Raw genomic sequence first — 19,163 nt, 5'->3', positions numbered from 1 at the left:
CCAAAGCCCCATAACCAAAGGTCTTTAGTCGTCCGTTCTTGGCCCTGGTCAGTTGGCCTTTCACATTGGCTAGCACAGCATTGCACCAGTTGAAGATGGTGCCCTGAAAGCAATCAACTGCCATACGCATCTGGGATCCGGTGGCAACATGTAATGCGACAGCTCCGCAAAGTCTGGTGACAGTAAACGCAATCACCATGAGCTCAGGACGGGATATGGTCTTTATGTCTATCCCTTTGTCTTTAGCCTGGCTGTGGCAGTACTCTAGCCGGAGGCTATCGATAGACTGGCCACCTGGCCTAGTCCCGAATAGAGTCAAGTCCTCGCCTCTCTTAGGCAAACCAGTCAAGAAATAAATGTCCTCCAGCTCGATTTCGAGCTGGTGTCCGCCAATGAAAAAACACTGGTCCTGTATGCTCCACCTGTCAACCAACCACTGTAAGAAATCTACCTGAGCCCTCATGCCAGGAATGGTCCAGAACTTGTACAGTCCGCATGCCCTCAAAGCATCAAGTGAAGGCTGATGATTCCATGCGGCGGTATCCACGTCGTCATGCTCCCGTTCTCGCCAATCTAGCATGATATATTCTCTGCATCAAGTATAAAGATTAATTAGATTGCTAGAAAACTTTTTGATTGGTCCATTTTTGAGGAATTTTAGGTTCAAAACCCTTGCTGCGGGGTACGCACCCTCCACGTTAGACACAGTGCGTGGGTCCGCACTTTGTCTACACGGATGGTGCGGACCCCGAGCTTTTTCCCAATGGAGAAAAAGTCGGGGTTCGCGTGTCCGCAATGGTAAACCTGCGGACTCCCGCGTGCGGGTTTTGCGCCTAAAAACTCTCCCAAAAAACAAAATGAGGGGCTAAATCAAAAAACTAAACTGTTGAAAATGAAGAGTAAGGTGATGTGGATTACCTGGAGAAGACGGTGCTCGATTCCGACGGTTGGATTTTCCACAATCTTCACGGGAAGTTTTCTAAGCAAAAGCACTATTTTCTCACCCAAACTCAAACGGTAAAAATGAATTGACAAAGGCCCTTTTTATAAGTTTTTTGAGTAAATAAATCGCAAATTTGTTTATGTTTCACTTTGAAAAGGTATTTTGCAACGCTTTTATCTATTTCAAACAGGTATGAGTAATGTTTGTGTCTTTGTGCAGAATACAGGATTATTCAGGCAAAATCTATCATTTTCAACGAAAAAACAAGTAGAGTCATCTTTAAGCCCTTTTCTGACTCCTAAAAAATGAAAAGATTGCCGAGCGTTTCTTTTACACTCGTTAAAACGGAATTAAAAGACGGTCCACTTACAACTCTTTTCCGATCGTAAAAAACATGAAAAGATTGCCGGATTTTTGTCGTTTCAAATTCAATATTGGTTATAAAACGACGTGTCGTTGATCGCTTTTTTACTTTTTCGGGTCAATGACACTAATAACGAAAAATACTCCTTGGTCGTAAAAGATCAAGCGGTTCTCTCAAGTATTATTTTATACTTTTTCGAGCTTGGAAGACGCAAATTTACGAAAAAGGTCAACCCTGGAGTTTTCTTAAGTTTTTTCAGACTCTCTAAAATTGAAAAACACCGAGTTTCTCCTATACTAGACTCGTTAAAATTTCACAGTAAAGGACCTGTTCAATTACAAACAGGAACGAACCACTCCTTCTTAGGGTTCGAATTTAAACTAAGTTGGACTCATCCGAAGGATGAGCTTATAATCAAACAATGTTATCCTCCTCAAGCTTGTCAAAAATAAAGAGGTACTTGCCAGAAATGGTGGGGGAAAAGAGAGAAAAATGAGTCTGTTTGTCATACTTTGTAACCCCTCTTGAACACGACACTTTTATTCACCTGGGTTGGGAAATCCTTTGCCTAACAGTTGATCAAACCACATTGAAAGTCTTCAACCGGTTTCTGGGTATTAACTTTGGGTCAATTGTCACCAAGCCATCTGTCGTGTCGTTATGTGTTCAAGAGGTCACTGCCAATAAGCCATTCATTTGCAAAATATCTGTCATCCATCTTGACCATCCTTGAGTTAGTCCTTGCAACAAAATTTCTTCAACTTGATCTATGATTTGGTGTTGTGGGCTTGCCTGCAACGGATCGCTTTCTATCGACTTCAGCTCATTATCTAGAAAGATGATCTAGAGATCGTCAGTAGCTTGGGATCTGCATGCCTCAATGGCAGGTTTCTTGCCTTTAACGACAGTTTACATCATTGACTTTCGATCAAAGGATTCCATGATATGTTTGACATCAACACATTTACTCACATCTCATGGATTGTACTGGGTACTTTGAGAGCCATTGACATCACTGGTGGTTTCTCTCACACTTGTTAACAATTTACATCATTGACTGGTAATCAAGTGGTTTCTACCATGTTTGACATCAACACATTTATTCGCATGGATAGTATCGTACTGTTTCGGGAAGTAGAAATGAAGACCCTGAATCTAGTTTCCACCATCCAGTCTGCGAGGAATTTTGTACTCATTATGTTGTGGACTATTCATAAAAGATGGCTGCGTCCATACTGTGTTCACACGAGTCTATACTTATGATGTTTTACAAGATCATTCCTATATCTGAGGAGTAGATAGGTTTCTAGTTAGTTTTGATCTGAGTATGGGAATGCCTACCTCAGCGATGATATGATCTCATATATATATCTTGCATTGAATGTTTTTACAGGTTCCGACCGGGCTCTCCACAAGATAATCCTCGAAATGATAAAGTACTTCACTCTTCCTATATGATAAATGAAATCCTTATCTACTACAGACTTTGCACTTTAGGGGGCAATCTTTTACACAAAAATATCGTCGCCATGATTATTTGCAGTCAGTATGGGTCTATCATCACTTGTACTGTCCTCCTAAGCAAGTCTAGAACCTCAGCTCTTCAAATCAAGCTTTGGAAGTGGGAGAAAGACATTAGAAATCAATGTAACTCTGGTTCCGCACTTTCTCCCATGGTCACCTGCGGTCCCGCACCTTCTGTGTACAAAAGCTGCGTACCTACCCGCTCTGTTCCTAACGGTGCAGGTGTGGACCCCTGTGAAAGTCAAAAGGCGCAATTTTTATCTTAAAAAACTCACTTTGGGTTAATTCTAGAGTTTTCTAGAAGGAATTTTGATGTGGATTGTTCGCTCTGAGGTGGTTCATGCATCCCAAAAGATAAGGAGCTAATCCCTTGACTAAAGGAGCTATCCCTTTGAAGGAGGGCCTAGTAACTTCCCTCCATTGCACTATAAATATAGGCATTGGGGTGAGGACTAGAGAGGTTAGAAGCTGGACATTTTGAGGGTAAATGCTGGTGAAATTGAGACTCTTTGGTTGAGCTTGAGAGGAGAGATCACATACCTCTTGGTTCTATTGGAGAGTGAGTGAAACTTGTCAGAGTAGAGGAGACATCTTGTTGGACCCTGGGAGGAGCTTGTACAGCGTCAAGGTAAAGGTTGTAAGGTTCTTCTTCTTTTGAATTAATACAATCAAACTCATTTTTCTCAACAAGTATCTTATGTTATTTGTTTCATGGACTCCTTGACTTTCATGTTAAATATGTTTCATGCAATTAGTTTTTCAATTGGTTTTTCAGGTGCTATTTAATTTGTTTGCCTTGTTTGTGTTTGCAGATTCGCGAAGAGGAGCTCACTTGGATCGAAAGAGCGAGGGCATCCACAAGCTTGCGTTGGACCAAAGGTAGGCCCTAGAAACCTTTGTTTGCTATTGTTTATTGAAGCATATTTAGAGAAATATAGTGTCTGGTTGGTTTGCTTGTCGTTAGGTCTTCTTTAGATTCTAGGAAGGTCTATCTTGTCCGCAAGATCGACTCATTCCGCACGATAGGAATGTTAGATGATCCAAAAATAATTTATTATCATAGGTTATAAAATTGAAATAAAATAATTATTAATTTAAGAAATTTCTTAAATTAATAATTATTATTCTAGAATGATTAATTATTTAATGGAGACAATTAGACTTAGTATATTGTTGTAACAAGATATGACTCTCCAAATGTGTTGTATCTTAGGCTCTATTTTAGGAGATTAGTTAGCTAGTTGGTTTAAATAGCATTTATTGTAAATGGACACTTGTTATTTAATAAGTGATCCATAATTAGAGGTAGTTAGGACATGGAGCTTATAAATAGCTCACTGCAAGAGTGTTTGTGTTGTTCGGGTGTAAACTCTTGCAAATCAATTATGTAATTGTTTTTCTGATTAATAAAATTATGTGTCTGAGGACACTTCTGCCATTAACTTACGTGGCATGAAGAGGGTCTTTTCCCTAATAACATCATCAAAGCTAAATAGGCCAACACAATCATGATAAAATTGTATTTCGCAATTGATTTTGCTATGAAGTTTAGAATCAGGTACCTTCCTATGAATACATGAATGAAGCCCTTCCATCACTTCACCATCAAAATCAAAGCTGCATTTGTATGAAAATGCAGGGTTGAGGAAGAGCGTTGTTGCATGAATGGGTCGATGAAGCATCTTTTCCCACCGACTATCAATCACATCCCATAACATCATTTGTCTATCAAGCCCAACAGAACCCTTTTCTGCATAATAAGCACGAATGGCCTCTTGACCCTATCCACGGCCTCATACAAATAAGCCATTGCATGATTGTCCACCGCTACCAATCTCAGAACTTTTACTATAGGTTCACTAACTGAGCACACTTCTTCTATTCCCTGATAAAATGTGTCAGTGTACACCATTTTTGCAATGGTTCTCCCATCCTGTCTCCTGTTGTATCTACAATCACACCACTCATCAAAAACAAACATTTGCTTCAACTCAATTTGACATCGAAGTAAAGATTGAAGAGTAATAAAGTTGGTGGAAAAACATGTGATTGCAGGACGCCACAACTCCTTGTTTCTAGTATCTCTTCATCGTTATATATAACTTTGGGGACACTCTTCGCCATATCAATCACCTCCTTGATGAAGGAGAGTTTCCCCATATCCTCAAGCAACAAATCAATAGAATGTGTTGCACAAGGAGTCTAAAACAAAGTGCAGTGCCTCTTCATAAGTATCATGTCGACATACACATAATTAGTTGCATTATTTATTATGACTTGCACCACATTCTGCACACAAATCTCCCAGATGAACCCATATAACAACTCACATATCAATGTTGCATCTCTTATATGTGTTGATTCATGCATTGCTTTAATAAACATGGTACCTTTAGGATAATGTACCAAGAAATTTAGAAGGGTCCTACCCTTTTTATATGTCCAACCATTAAACATCACTGTGTATCCAGACACCTCTCATGTATGTTTCAACTTCGCCAATCTAGAGTTGATGCCTTGCTTTTCTACTTGAATGACTGGCCCTTGCAATTCCTCATATGTAGCACTTTTGTACCCTGGGCCCACAACAACAATAACATCACACATTGGCTGCCAAAATGGATTGGTTTTGGTGATGTTGAGAGGTAAGTCACTCCAGAAAAGACACCTCCCCATAACTCTATATGCGTCTTGCTTCTCCATTTTTTAACAACTAATGTTATGTAAGGTTGTGCTAAATGTCCTGTTCGTGGAACAAAAAATGATGACCTCCCACTCCTAGAAACATTAGCACAAGCAGGAGATGTTGTGGAGCCCCTTTCACTACCCTCAACCTCAAAATCAAAAGAAGATATCTCGAAATATCTACTTGCACATTCAACCTTGTTTCTTTCTGCCTCTTCTTTTTTTTTTCTCTCTTTTTCATCAATTGCTTCAAGAACTTTTTGTATAAGCTTCACACTAGATTCATTACAAAGCCCAACATCATGCCCAAGGAGCCTAGCCAGATGTTATTTCAATCGCGTAATCCTTCTTGTCATCTTGTGCCCACACAATTTGCATGTTAGATATGCTCAATTTGTTCCACCATCAAGTTCCCCATACTCCCAAAATTGGTCGAAGGCTTTTGACATATTTTTAGTGAATTAATTCAAACCTAGGGCACCAAGAAACAAAAAAAAATGGCATTAAACCCCATTCACAAAAAATAACCACCACCTCATTTAAAAAATAATTTTTTTACTACATTATTTGCAATGAAATATAGCAGTAAGAGGAGTGCATAAGAAAGTTAAAAAAAGAAATGAAGTTTGTTGTCCAAATATAGAGAAAACCCTTCCATTGGATCATGGGCATGAAAATCATAGCAAAAAAAAATGTTGGTAGGCAAAGAGGGAAGCAGGCATAACCCTAAATCTATGAAAAAAATTATTAACATAGGGTTTTTTAAAAAGATATATGTTAATGGAAGAAATGAAGTGTGTATTATTGCTCCTGAATCTTTGATCCACAAAAAAATCTTAGTTGGCGGTGATAGTGGTTGTTTGATCCTCAATCCCTTCTTGAAAACCAGCACAAAGCTCTCCCCCTTCCTTCTCCAAGGCTAAGAAAGCAAAATGAACAAAGAAAACCCAAAAAATTGCTTTTCTAGCCGCAACCTAGCTTGCTAGGCAATTAAATTGGTTGTTGTGTGATATTTTGATGAGATATTAGTGATATTTCATAAATATTGAGATATTTTCAAGCAGGAAATATCGCGATATTTTATCGGCAATATTTTGTTTTGTCAAAAATATCGCAATATTTCCAAATATTGTCGATATCTCGACGATATTATCAACACTAATACAAGCTTCCATATGTGGAAGAAGTTTTGTTTGACCTAATGTAAAACCATAAAAGGAAAAGTTCCTTTACCTATTTTGTAATACATATGATTGAAAATTTCCTATTAAGTTTCTTAGAGGTGGCTTGCTGTAAACCTTCTTAAAGACTGCGAAAAGTATCCTAGAGGTGAATCGCTATAACCTTTTGTGTTGTAAACATAAATTGTGCTATAAATTTATGAGTGAAATTTTAGCCTTGTTATGAAGTCTATTCGGGCCAAGTGTACTATAGTAGGCAAGTACGTGAGATCTTGTTACTAAAGCACCTCGCTAATGTGATGACACATGGTCAAGTATGCATCTTGCCAATATGATGTTACATGGTCGAATATACTTGACACTCTCAAGGTGTTGTGAAGGAAAATCCCCTCTACAGGCAGAGGCTATCTCTCTAGCCCAATGAATGAGTCTAGCAACAAACAAAACAAACTAACATACACTTTCCTAGCTTATGCTTAACAAATGCAGAGAGAGAGTGACCTAACTCGCTCTGATGTTAATCGCTCAATCCTTTGGGGATGACTTTGATTTCTTCGCTTCCAGGCTTGCTCCTTACTTATTCTTCACGTCCGAGTACCTGCAAGGAAGATCAAAGAGCAATACAAGGTACAAGAGCATATATGGCATACATCAAACATAAACTACTTAATAGATCAATGAGTATTAAGCTAAAAGCATAAAAATTTACACAATTATGGAAAGTGAACATCAAAGGTGTTGAATTTTGTAGCTTGTAAGGAACTCCAAGCCCTAGGGGTTCAGGGGTTGGAGGACAAAGCACCATAAGGGCAACTTGTGGGCTTGGAACCCAAAAAAGGGGTTTTTTCACCAATCATGTTTTTGGGGCAGAACCATGATGGTTTCACGACATGTGATGGATGAGGATGATAGTACTTGAAAAGACAATTACAACAAATTGAAAATATTCTGAATCCGAGTTGTCATTAGAGAGATATGAATTTTTGAAGTTGGCATAATTAATTAATTGTCAAGTAGGCCGACTTGATAAGTGTCACTTCAAATGTGACGTTGAGCCTTCATATGTGTATAAATATGAAGTGTATTGAATTCATTTAGGCATCCATTTGTGAGCAATAAATCTCTAAGTGAACTCTGAAATTTCGGTGGATAAATGAGCCTAAAAAACAGTGCGGAGAAGCCCTAGGAACAACATGAGGATTTCAAGATTGTTGTAGGTGACAACATGGGAATCTAGGGATGTTTGGGTGTTGTTCTTGGGTTGGGTTTATAGGACAAAAGTGGAGCTAAATCACAGTGAGGAGACCTAAAGACATTGTGAAAGAGGCATGAAAGAGCAGCATGGATTCTCTGTTTGTTGTAGGTGACAACATGGAGGAGAAGGGATGTTTTAAAGTGTGATTAGGGTTGTCTCAAGTGTGGATTAGGGCCAGCATGAACGGTTGTCTAGGCCAAGCAGAATAGAAGGATAACGGTGTTGTTTTGGCCTGTTGAGAAGACCAAAGTTACAACGAGTTGTTGAGCTAGGCTGAAGGCCATAACTAGCAACTTGAGGCTATTCCAAGGCAGAGAAGGGACAACGTGGTACTTGGAGAGTATTTTCTAGGTGGATCGAAGTCCTAGAAGGGTGTAGGTTGCTGACAATGTGGAGGTTGAGGGTTGCATATTGTGCCCTAACCAGTATTGCAGGAGCAACAACTAACAAGTGAAGGACAACAATGTTTTGGAGGGATGTATTGGGTCAAGGATTGATCGTGTTTGGATCAGATGCCTTGCAGCTTGTTGGAGCCAATTGGAAGACATTTTGGGGAGGGAAGGTGTCTTGATCTTACATAATAGATTGTTTTTCTTGAGCTAATTGTGTTTGACATGAGTGCATCTTGTGAAACAGATACTACAGCTTTTGAGGTTATCCCTCTCTATTAATTGTTGTCATCATGGAACCAAAGAGATTTGCCTCCAGAGACACTGCAGAGATCAGCACCAGTGAAGTAGTTGAGAGCACCCTTTGTAACACTGTCCTCCCACATTTACCCAAGTTAGTCGGTCCACTGGGGTAAACATGTGACGAGAGGCCACTATGATGTGATTCAACTCCCCATGAACAGTTAAGGAAGTGGAACCGAAGAAAAAAAAAAAAAACAAAAACAAACAAACAAACTGACCTTACTCATGAGCTATAGACCCTTTAGGAGGCCACCAACCCTTACAGGTGGTTAACCCCTAAGACAAATTGTCTTTTTGTTGATATGGACCCTCAGTTGTTCCCATGACAAGCCATGCATGCGATTGAAGCCCTCTAGTTGCTCCCATTACAAGGCATGGTAGAGACTGTGGACTTTTTCAGGCAGTTCTGAGCCAACAACTTCGAATTTTGTGCCACTTTTCAGCGTTAGGTCTCATGCCACTACCTAGAACTTCATGAAACTTTGAGAAATGATAAGCAACATGGAAATAAGTCTACTAATGCAAACATTGGTACAACTATTTGATCTAACCCCTACTAGCCCAGACATGCACTTCGCAAAAAATGTCACAAATATGTAATCTGAAGGTCATAACAATAGATCTGAGCATAGCGATCTCATACTTATTTGAGAATCATCAAGAAGGTTTGAATCCTTATCATAATATATGCATTACCATCTATTAGGTCATATATTCATTGTTCATTCATTTTCTAACCAAAACATGATGAGAGCCATACATCAAGTTTGTCATAAAACATAATCATGACCAACATATACAATAAGGATATAACAACCATAAAAAACACATATGAACCAATATATTTACACATGAAATACCAAAGAGAAAAAACTCGTACTCAAAGAACTCTTATTAATGAATGCATTAGCCAACCAGGTTGGGGACTTCCACGAACCACCCGACCATAGACTGGGTTGAACCAATTCTTTCTTTCAACCTATCACCCCCATGCTATATTCCAAGCATGAATGTGGGATCTCATGGAACAATTCAATCAAAGTCGAATCAGGGCTTCCAAAGCCCAAACCACGTCAACCCTCAACCAGTGATTCCACTTCACGGTCGGACATCACTAACCATCACCATATTGGTCTCTACACTAGTTTTCCAGGGCTCCAGAGTGTTTGTTCCAACCAGGTATTTTAGGACTATTAACTCAATCTATAGTTGTTGTCGAGATTCCACTACGTTTTTCCAACCAAGGCTTCCAGGACAAGTAACTCAACCCACCAAGGGCTTCCAAAGCATTTGTCCAACCAAAGCTTCCAAGAACTAGTAACCAAAGGAACATGAGAACTAACAAAAAAAATGAAAGGAATCCACAACACCATGACTATCCAGGAAATGGAAAGGCTAGGAAAAACCATTGTCAATCTAAGAAATCCTCCATTCCAATGACAAATCATAACCAATAAACCACATGCATGTGCCATGCATGCCAAAACTAGCATAGAAATCATACATGTAACTTGGTACTTGCAAGAAAAACCCATTGTAGTTGCTAATCCTGATGTCCTATTGCGCTTTCCTCTTCATTTGCCTTCTTGCTCCAAATCTCAAGTATGCCACATTCCTCCAAGAGTGCTCCAAGAAAACTCTAAGTGTCCAAGAGTATAAGCGAGAGAGAGAGAGAGAGAATTAAATGAGAGCTCGAAAACTGAACTGACAAAATGTTAAACATACCAAAAGATGTGAATTGATCCTCATAAGCTTTTTTATTAATCAGGCCTCTATTTTCTTCATTTTCCATTATTTTCCTTCATTTTCCTCCTCACAAGCAACCTATGATGTTTTACCTCCCTTCTCTCCTATTTTCCATTATTTTTTATAAATAAAATGCCAATAAATGCCTCATGCTTTTCCAAATCCTTTGGCATTTCCTTTGCCAATTTCCATAGCTATTAATTTATCACAAGTGATCCCCATCATTATGTTTTTTCCCAACATTCAACTTGGAATGCTATTAATTTATCACAATTGATCCCCATCATTATGTTTTTTCCCAACATTCAACTTGGAATACGTGTCCCATGACTTTGGTTATTATTTTTCCTTTATTAACTTTATTACATGGATTTTTACAAGGGTTGTTACACCCTTGTCACCATGCTAATTTTCTCATATACTTAGTTGTTCATTACGATACATTCAAATATAACATGGCACATAGTGCATTCATGACAACTAATTACAATTTTTTTTTTAAAGACATACAAGCTTATATTAATGTCCAGAAGTTAGGATTGCATAAGATTGCATGCATGTATCCGATTTTCCCTAGCGTAGATGTTACGAAGTGGATTCTATCACATATTGATTCAAAGAGCATGATCGTCAACAGTATCAACAAACAAAGGATTGCCTCTTTCATGGCATATGATTTTCATCTTATGTATCATTTGCGAGAAGCTTACATGGATTATCACTTCTATGCAGTCACCAATGACTTGAGCAATGATGATGTCATCAAAGGTTGGGTGAAAGAGCCATCCAAATTCCAACATGCACCCAAAAACACTTACAAGAGAAAATATCTCATAAAAACATTCCAATACTTAATAGTTATATGTTGTCGAATCTATGGTCAAAAGAGTACTGAGACCTTTCCCGAAGGTTGGGCATTCTTACTACACCAGGTGGTGAATGATGGGCAAGCATTCAATTGGTTAGACCTATTGGCTTAATAGTTAAGTATCCATGAAACCACTACTAGGAACCCTCCCAATGGTAAGCAAGCCAGATTCTACATGTTTGCATATTTTCTGGATGCGATATGTGCTCAGAATGCTTTTCCTGGCATGAATTGGACTTGGTCATCGAAGGAAATTGTTGTCCACATGTACTGCACATTTCTTTCAGAGTGCAACTATAAGGTATTTATGGAGAGGCTAACTGATCACTTCCTCATACCACTATGCAAGATGATCTTTGATGAAGATCCACCTTGCATGTACCAAGAGGAAATGGATGCAGTAACAGAACTTGTCGACTGGTTTGCCTCACTAGATGGCACTTACCTTAGGGTGTTTGGTAGTCAGAAGTCTTCACATTTGTTGTTGAGGTATGCCACCAAAAAATTGGTCACACATGAAGTAGCTTATCATTTTTCCAGAGGTTTATCAACAATTTTACAGAGGAAGAAGAAAGCACCTTGGCCAACTCTTCCTCTGCAAATTGGATTGTACGAGATTAAGAATTTTAAGGATGCAAAGATCGAGGGAAAAGAGTTAGGAAAATTCGAGTTTTACCTCATGGAGTACCATCTGTAGGATCCTAGGAGTATTTGCAAGCAACACTGTGCAAAGATACATTTCAACTGGCTAAGCGAGACCTTTTCCAAACCGGAGGAGGAAAAGATTAAGAATTGTTATAATGCCTCCAAGTCTCGTACCCCAGTCAGACTTGCAGGTACATCATGGCTTACTCCTCAACAGGAAGTATTTCCAGAAGCGGAACCATCAGTGAGGCGCAAGCCAATGCATGAAAAGGGGAAGCAAAAGGTTGTGCACAATCTAACAAAAGAACATAGCCACAAATGACAAGTAGGCCCAATCATCTTGAAAGCGACTATAACAACATAAAGAAAGAGGAAGCAGAAGAAGCAAGAGGAATAATTAAGGCAAAAGGAAGAGCAAGAACATAAAGAACAAGAAGAGAGGCAAATATAAGAAGAGGAAAGGCAGAAGAGAGAGGTGGAATAATTAACACTAAAGCAAGCTGAAGAAGAGGAACATAGTAGGCTACTTGAAGAAGAAAGTAAGTAACTGTAGGACAAAGAACTTGCCCAGTAAATCGAAGAGGAAAGGCAGAAGAGAGAGGTGGAATAATTAACACTAAAGCAAGCTGAAGAAGAGGAACATAGTAAGCTACTTGAAGAAGAAAGTAAGTAACTGTAGGACAAAGAACTTGCCCAGTAAATCGAAGATTTGATAGTGATCCAAGACATGGAGGTAGAGCAGAAGCAAGAGATGTTGATTTCATGCCTTCCATGCAGTAGATCACCACTCAACCTCCATCTCCTATTGCGGAAGGGAAAGCTCTAGGTGAGGAAGAGGAAATTTCTCCTCTTGATGAAGGCTCGGTGATGGATATTTATAGTTTAACTTATGATGAGCTAATGAAGAATATTGTACAGGAAGGGAAGAAGCACTTCCCAGATGACCTCACACATCCTATGTTTATCAAAGAAAAGGTGATCATGATGGATACCAGGAAGAATCCAGAAGTTATTGCCACAACCAGCTTGGCCTTCACAGGACTTCCAAGTCAAACACAGGGTATTTGCTGACCAAGAACAAATAGATGGAAAAGAACTTAGAGGTTGCAAAGAAACAAATTGAACAACTCCCGACAGACGTTCAAAAAGCAATTCCTAAACATATGTACTTAGAAGAACCCAAGGCAACCATACTTGGTGAAGTATCGACATTGGGAGACACTATGAGGAACCTCTATGAGGAGATAGTTACCGTGCACAAAGTAGTTGTCTGCCTGCATGAAATGCAGTAGAAATGTAAAGAGAATGTTAAAGCTCTCAAGGTTGTGCACAAAGCCATCACTATTGTGCATGAGTGGGGAATGTAGCATAGAGGTGCACATCCTGATTTGGTGAAGAAGACAACACAATAAGCTGAGTTGGAGAAGGCAGAAATTCGAATGCTTATTTAGAGAAATAAGCAGCTCAACACTTTCATCACCAACATTCAATCCTCTTATGCACGATTGTATAACCGTGTGGATTTCATGGTGAATTCACACAAGATCCCTTTAGTTGGCACACTCACTGAAGCTAAAGGCAGAAACACAGTTAGGCAGGAAGTGGAGGAATACTTGGCCCAGTTCAAGCATATCACTACCAAGGGAGATATAGAGGTGAACAAACATGATACGCCAAAGTACATTGGTGGCCCTGCCAATATAAACACCATGTTGTTCTTGTTAAAGAAGGAAACACAAACTAGCTCCAAGACCGTGTACCCAGATGCAATGGAGGCAAGAGTTTGCTTCTAGCCTGATTCTATCACAAAGGTTGGGGAAGTCATCACATAGTATAAAGCTTAGCACCGTTATGTGATCGAGAAGCTACAAGTTGAAGTGGTTGAGCTAGAGTTGCCCCAAACTCAAGCTTGACATGTTGTTGTCCTATTAGGCTTGTTTAGTCGACTCTACCCAATTTTGTCCTATATGGGTATGAGCGATATTGTAATATTCTATTTGTAATTAATTTGTAAGTGAAATTCCAAGTATCAATTGTGGGATGTGAAATGTCACTTTGTAAAGAAGTTCAAAGGTCATGGTTGAAATAAGTCAAAGAGTCATGAGGGAAGTCCAAGAGTCACAAAGGGGCGATGATTAGTCATCTCATTTGTTATAACTATTCCCTCATAACTCATGGAAATGGCTTTTGGCCAGTCTTGGGCTAAGATCGAAAGCTAGGGATTTTTGTCGAGAGCCTTGGTTTCTCCATTAGCATAGAGAGAGTATCTTTCTTTGGAGGAGTAGGTGTAGGCTTCATATTACACTATTGGGGCTAGTAGTTTTTAAATTGTATATGTATGTCTGGAACTTTCACTTTGATAAAAGTTGTGAGTTGGCACGTCTTCATGCATACGTTGTGAATATAGTAGGACTATTCTTGTTATGTTTGCAATATATTTTATTCCATTTATGCTAAAGCTTATGAACTAATTCATTTGCATTAGTATGAATCTTATCAAATGTGTTTTGTGGTGTATTACAATAATGGTTATCTTGTGAACTATTTTGTAGGCTAACTTATGATTTCTCTTATGCTCGTATGTTCCTTTCAAGTTGCGTACTATTACAAAATTTTAAGGGGGTCACTCACTTCCCCGTCATTGTGTTAGAACCTCTCATGCATTGAACTTGACTCTTCACAGGGTTATACACTTGTTTCACCAAAGTCACAAGTGAGAGGGCTACCAATCAGATTTGATTCCTCTTGTGTGAAGAAGCACAGGTAATTTTGGATTAGTTGCACCTATGAGCTGATGTTTTAGGACCTTGGATATTTGAAGAGAGTGGAGAAATATGAGGCTGCAATTTTTTAAATCTTTAGCAGTAGAGACGATTTTCCCATCTTCTACCTCTAGTTCCCATATAGTATTTAAGTTCATTCAATGGTTTTCATAGCTATGGGAAAATTTAGTGTTGCCATCTCCCTTTTTTATCCATGTAGCCCTACATTTTAGTCTCCAAACCTCTTCCTCCATCTTTAGGATATGAGATTTCCTACCTTTCAGAGAGATCCTTTTCTAGTCTATTCTTATCGAGAAGGATGAGGAGAAAGTATGAGAAAAGTGTTTATATTCAGATTCAATATCTGCAAGCTCTTTTTGCTGATCGCTTTTCCTTTTTCTCTCCCAAACCAAAACTACCTTCTTTAGCTCCATGAGATTTCTAGATAAATTAACCATTGTTGATGAGTAGTTTGATGCCTGATTTTTTGCCAGATTTCCTTTATCAACGTTCTAAAAGACTCTTCTTCCAATCATGAGTGATTGAATTTAAAGGGATATTTATTTTTGCTAGGATCAAAGTCCAAATCTAGGAAAATGGGCATGTAATCCGACAACTTATCTTGCATTATCTAGGATTTGAGTCTCCCTACTCTTCCTGCCAACTAGTTAGCCTTTAAGAACCTATCCAATGTTTTAGCTATGCCTTCCACACCTATCCTACCATTTCTCTAGGTAAGGGTTAAGGGGAAGGCAGTTATGTCACGAAGTTTATGATTCTGAAGCATCATAAACAAGTAGGAGCATTGAGGATCTAGTCAAGCCTGAAGACCCCATGTCTCTCCTGCAAATATTGTGAAGTTTAAGTCTCCTGTTAAGATGAGGGCTTGATCCAAGAGAAGGCCACTGACTTGTACCAAGTCCTAGAAATTAGTTTGTCACTATATGGTCTATAATAATTGATCAATTTTATGGGACAATAACATCTTCTTAGGGACCCTTCTAGAATGATACCTAATGAGGAAGCGTAAGCCTGAAGAGATGCAATTATTGGGTTCCATATAGTGATAAGCCCTCCCAACAAGCCATTTGAATCCAGATCACATGAAAACCAACCCGGATAAAGCTTTCGAAAGTACTCTCTGGCTTTTTCTGTCGAGACCATAGTTTCTTGGAGATAAATGATGGATGGTCGATGGGTGCTGATAAGTATTTTTAGGAAGGCAAATTTGGTGGGACCCCTAACCCCTCGGATGTTAAGAGATAGAATTATCATTATTTAGGAGTGGGAGAGGGCATATGTGCTCTAAGGACCCTTGAATTTAAAACCAATTCATAAGGGGGGAGAGATTGATTTCACCCTAGATAGGCTCACGCTGATTTCTTTCTCTTTCTAGAGTTTTTTTATTGTTCTTTTCTTCCTAATTGTGACTTTTTGAAAGGAATAACTAAGCTCTGTCTGAGGTTTGAAATTGGAGAAACCCCTATGAAAGTGGAGATGGGAGAAATATTCAAGGCTTCTTTATAAGAGAGCATAGGTGCAGATATAACAGAGGTATTTATGCTAGAAAAGTAGGTAGGTGCACTAGAGTGCTCTGCTGATGAATAAAAAATTCAATAAGGAAGCCAAAGAACATCCATTAAATTTCAGGGTAAGATTAATACGCGTTATTTGTTGACGTGGCTTGCCGTGTATGTCAGAGGAAAAGGAGGAAGTTAATTGTTTCAGGCAGTCCGTTGGTGTGCTTTGAGTGAAAGATTGACCATTAATAGACTTTAGAGCATTCAATTCAATGTGATCTGTGAGAAGGGAATCTTCAATAGACAGATCTTGAATAAGAGAGCTTGGGTCTAGGAGATACTTATAGACTTGATCTATCTTGCAAGAGTTATAATGCCTAAGAGAAAGCTCTGGTGATCGACTATATGAGATGTCTTCCACCATTTTATTAGCGTTATTTTCAGTGGCAACATCTGCATTGTCCTCAGGTATCACTCCTTTTATATAGCCTTGTGCATGATCATCTATCAAAAGGTTCATTTCCCTTGAGTAATCAGGGCCTAACTATTGGTTTGTCACCTTGATGGAACTAAAATCCTTTACCTCCTCCAAGGCAGACTTTGACCTTTCTTTTGAGACCCACAAAGGTGTACGAGGAGTCAGCTTTTGTGGAATCTATTGAAGCGCTGACCTTAATAGGGATTTTTGATGGGTATGTGTTCCAAATCCTTGAAGTAGAGGAGACACACAAGGGCTAGCTATGTGGCCAACATCTTTGCAATTAATACTTCTAAAGGCAGTCTTCTAGTAGTCTAACAACTGTATGATCTCCTTCTCACCCCAAAGGACTTTTATAAACATTGGTAATCCTTCTGTAGTCTCCATCTCAACTAGGAACCATGCCATATGTTTATATGTCGCCAAGAAAGAAGCTTCATCTAGGAAAATGAACCTTCCCAATGAATTATCCACCTTGACGAGTACCTCATTTAACCATAGCTCGATAGGAAAGCTCGACAACACAACCCAAAGCTTCTTTCATGACTATTTTTTGGTCCCCAAACAGAATGCGCGGGATGCCACCGTTGCAGCCACTGTGAGTCCCTGCCTATAACCTAGGTCTTACAGAGAATTAGTTCAAGATCATCCTCTGACAGAAAGTGAAAGTGGATCCATTTGTTAACTAATATACTCATAATCAGAGTATAACCTACTAATGATTTCCAATTTGCTCTGATTCAGTATAGTAGTTGTTCGTGCATCAATTTGATGTAACTAAGTTTGTCAACCAAGGCTCTCCTAGACAGGGATTCCACTCTATCCAAGTTGATATTCACCCCTAGGGATTCCACTCTATCCAAGTTGATGTCAATGTACCTATATAATAAATGCATTGATGCATCTTTTATAGGTGTGCATAAATACATTTTTTCAAAAAAATAAAAATAAAAAGCAATCTTGCATTAGCACAATTTGTAAACTCAACTAATTTAATGTTGTATATAGTAATATTGTGCTTATAAATTTTTTATGCACTGTTTAGAATTTGTTCAAAATTAAATTAAATCTATTTTTTTCCTATGAATTAGTTATAAGAAATTTTGGGGTACATTATAATTAAATGCATTAGTGCACCATATATATTGATGTATTAATGTGCTTTATATGATTGAAGGGAACCAACTAAATTTTTTTCGCTAACACCTCCAGTTACCCACCTTTGTTAACAACCTCCATAATAAATAGATAAAGGAATAATTAGAAAGTTTCGGATGGAGGTTCTACTTAACTTACAATAGAAAGTGTTTTCCTTGTAGCAACATGTAAAGATTATAGGAATTTATTCATTGATTTGGATGTTGATTACAAAGTACATTATGCATCTTCCAAAGATCGCATCTTATATAGAGGATGGCATAAAGATAATTGTGCATGTCCAAAATGTAAAGCAAGTCAATACTACTTCCATGTAAAAGGAAAATATGTTCCATAAAATATATGGCACCACTTGCCTATAATTCGAAGATTGTAATACATGTTTCATTGTAAATCTCTAGTTGGATATATGGATTGATTTGCAAGTAATAGGAGTGCCCATGGTATGTTGTACATTCCTATTGATTCTACATGAATGAAGTAAATAAAGAATACATATATGAAAAATTTATATGTGAGCAACGAAGTCCAAGGCTTGTTGTAGCTATGGATAGAGTGAATCCATTCGCTTTTTAGTGTACAAATTATACCAATCAATCCATTCTGCTAATCAATCATAACATCTCTCCTATATTTTATTTTGATGCTTCCCTTGGCCATTAAGACACTCCATATGAAACCTTATTCTATTAATGAGTTAAGGTTGTCTTCTACTTCTAACAGCAACATAATCTAGAATTGATATACAAATATATAACGAAAATGAAATTAACATTACATATTCAAACTCCATTTGTTTGCCATCACATTCAAGGAATTACATAACACGATATAAACATAAAACATTCACGCAAAAGGGAGGCATGCAAACTTATATGCAATCAAGGGAAGTCCACCAAGTTGGTTGTTGGTGAGCGATTCACTGCCCAACCATATAAATTAGTTATAGATTCTAACCCAAACCTAGATGATGATGCCAACAAGGCAAAGGTAGCTTCTATGAGGTTCCAATTTCACTTAGTTCATCCCATTACTCTCATGACCAAGCCAATGTGCTCACTACTAGACACTTCAATGCGTTATTCATCAATTAATTAATGACAACACTCTCTTCCATTACCTATAGTACATAAGTAAGATCTTCACTTTCATTGTTAAATCCCTCAATGATTAGTGATAGTATCTTCATTACTTCCTCAAGCAACTTTTTTGTTGGAAACTATGTTAATATATACTTCATTTTATCCATGCCTTGCATAGTTATAAGCACATCATGGCAAATGTAACTATCACATATTAATGTTAGAAACATAACAAGCACATCATAATCTATGTCCTTAAT

This window comes from Pinus tabuliformis, chromosome 5_2 (assembly GCF_031772625.1).
Source record: "Pinus tabuliformis cultivar Carrire ecotype Pingquan chromosome 5_2, CPIR1, whole genome shotgun sequence".
Classification (NCBI taxonomy): domain Eukaryota; kingdom Viridiplantae; phylum Streptophyta; class Pinopsida; order Pinales; family Pinaceae; genus Pinus; species Pinus tabuliformis.
The sequence above is the reverse complement of the archived record's forward strand: the minus strand, read 5'-3'. Positions refer to the sequence as shown.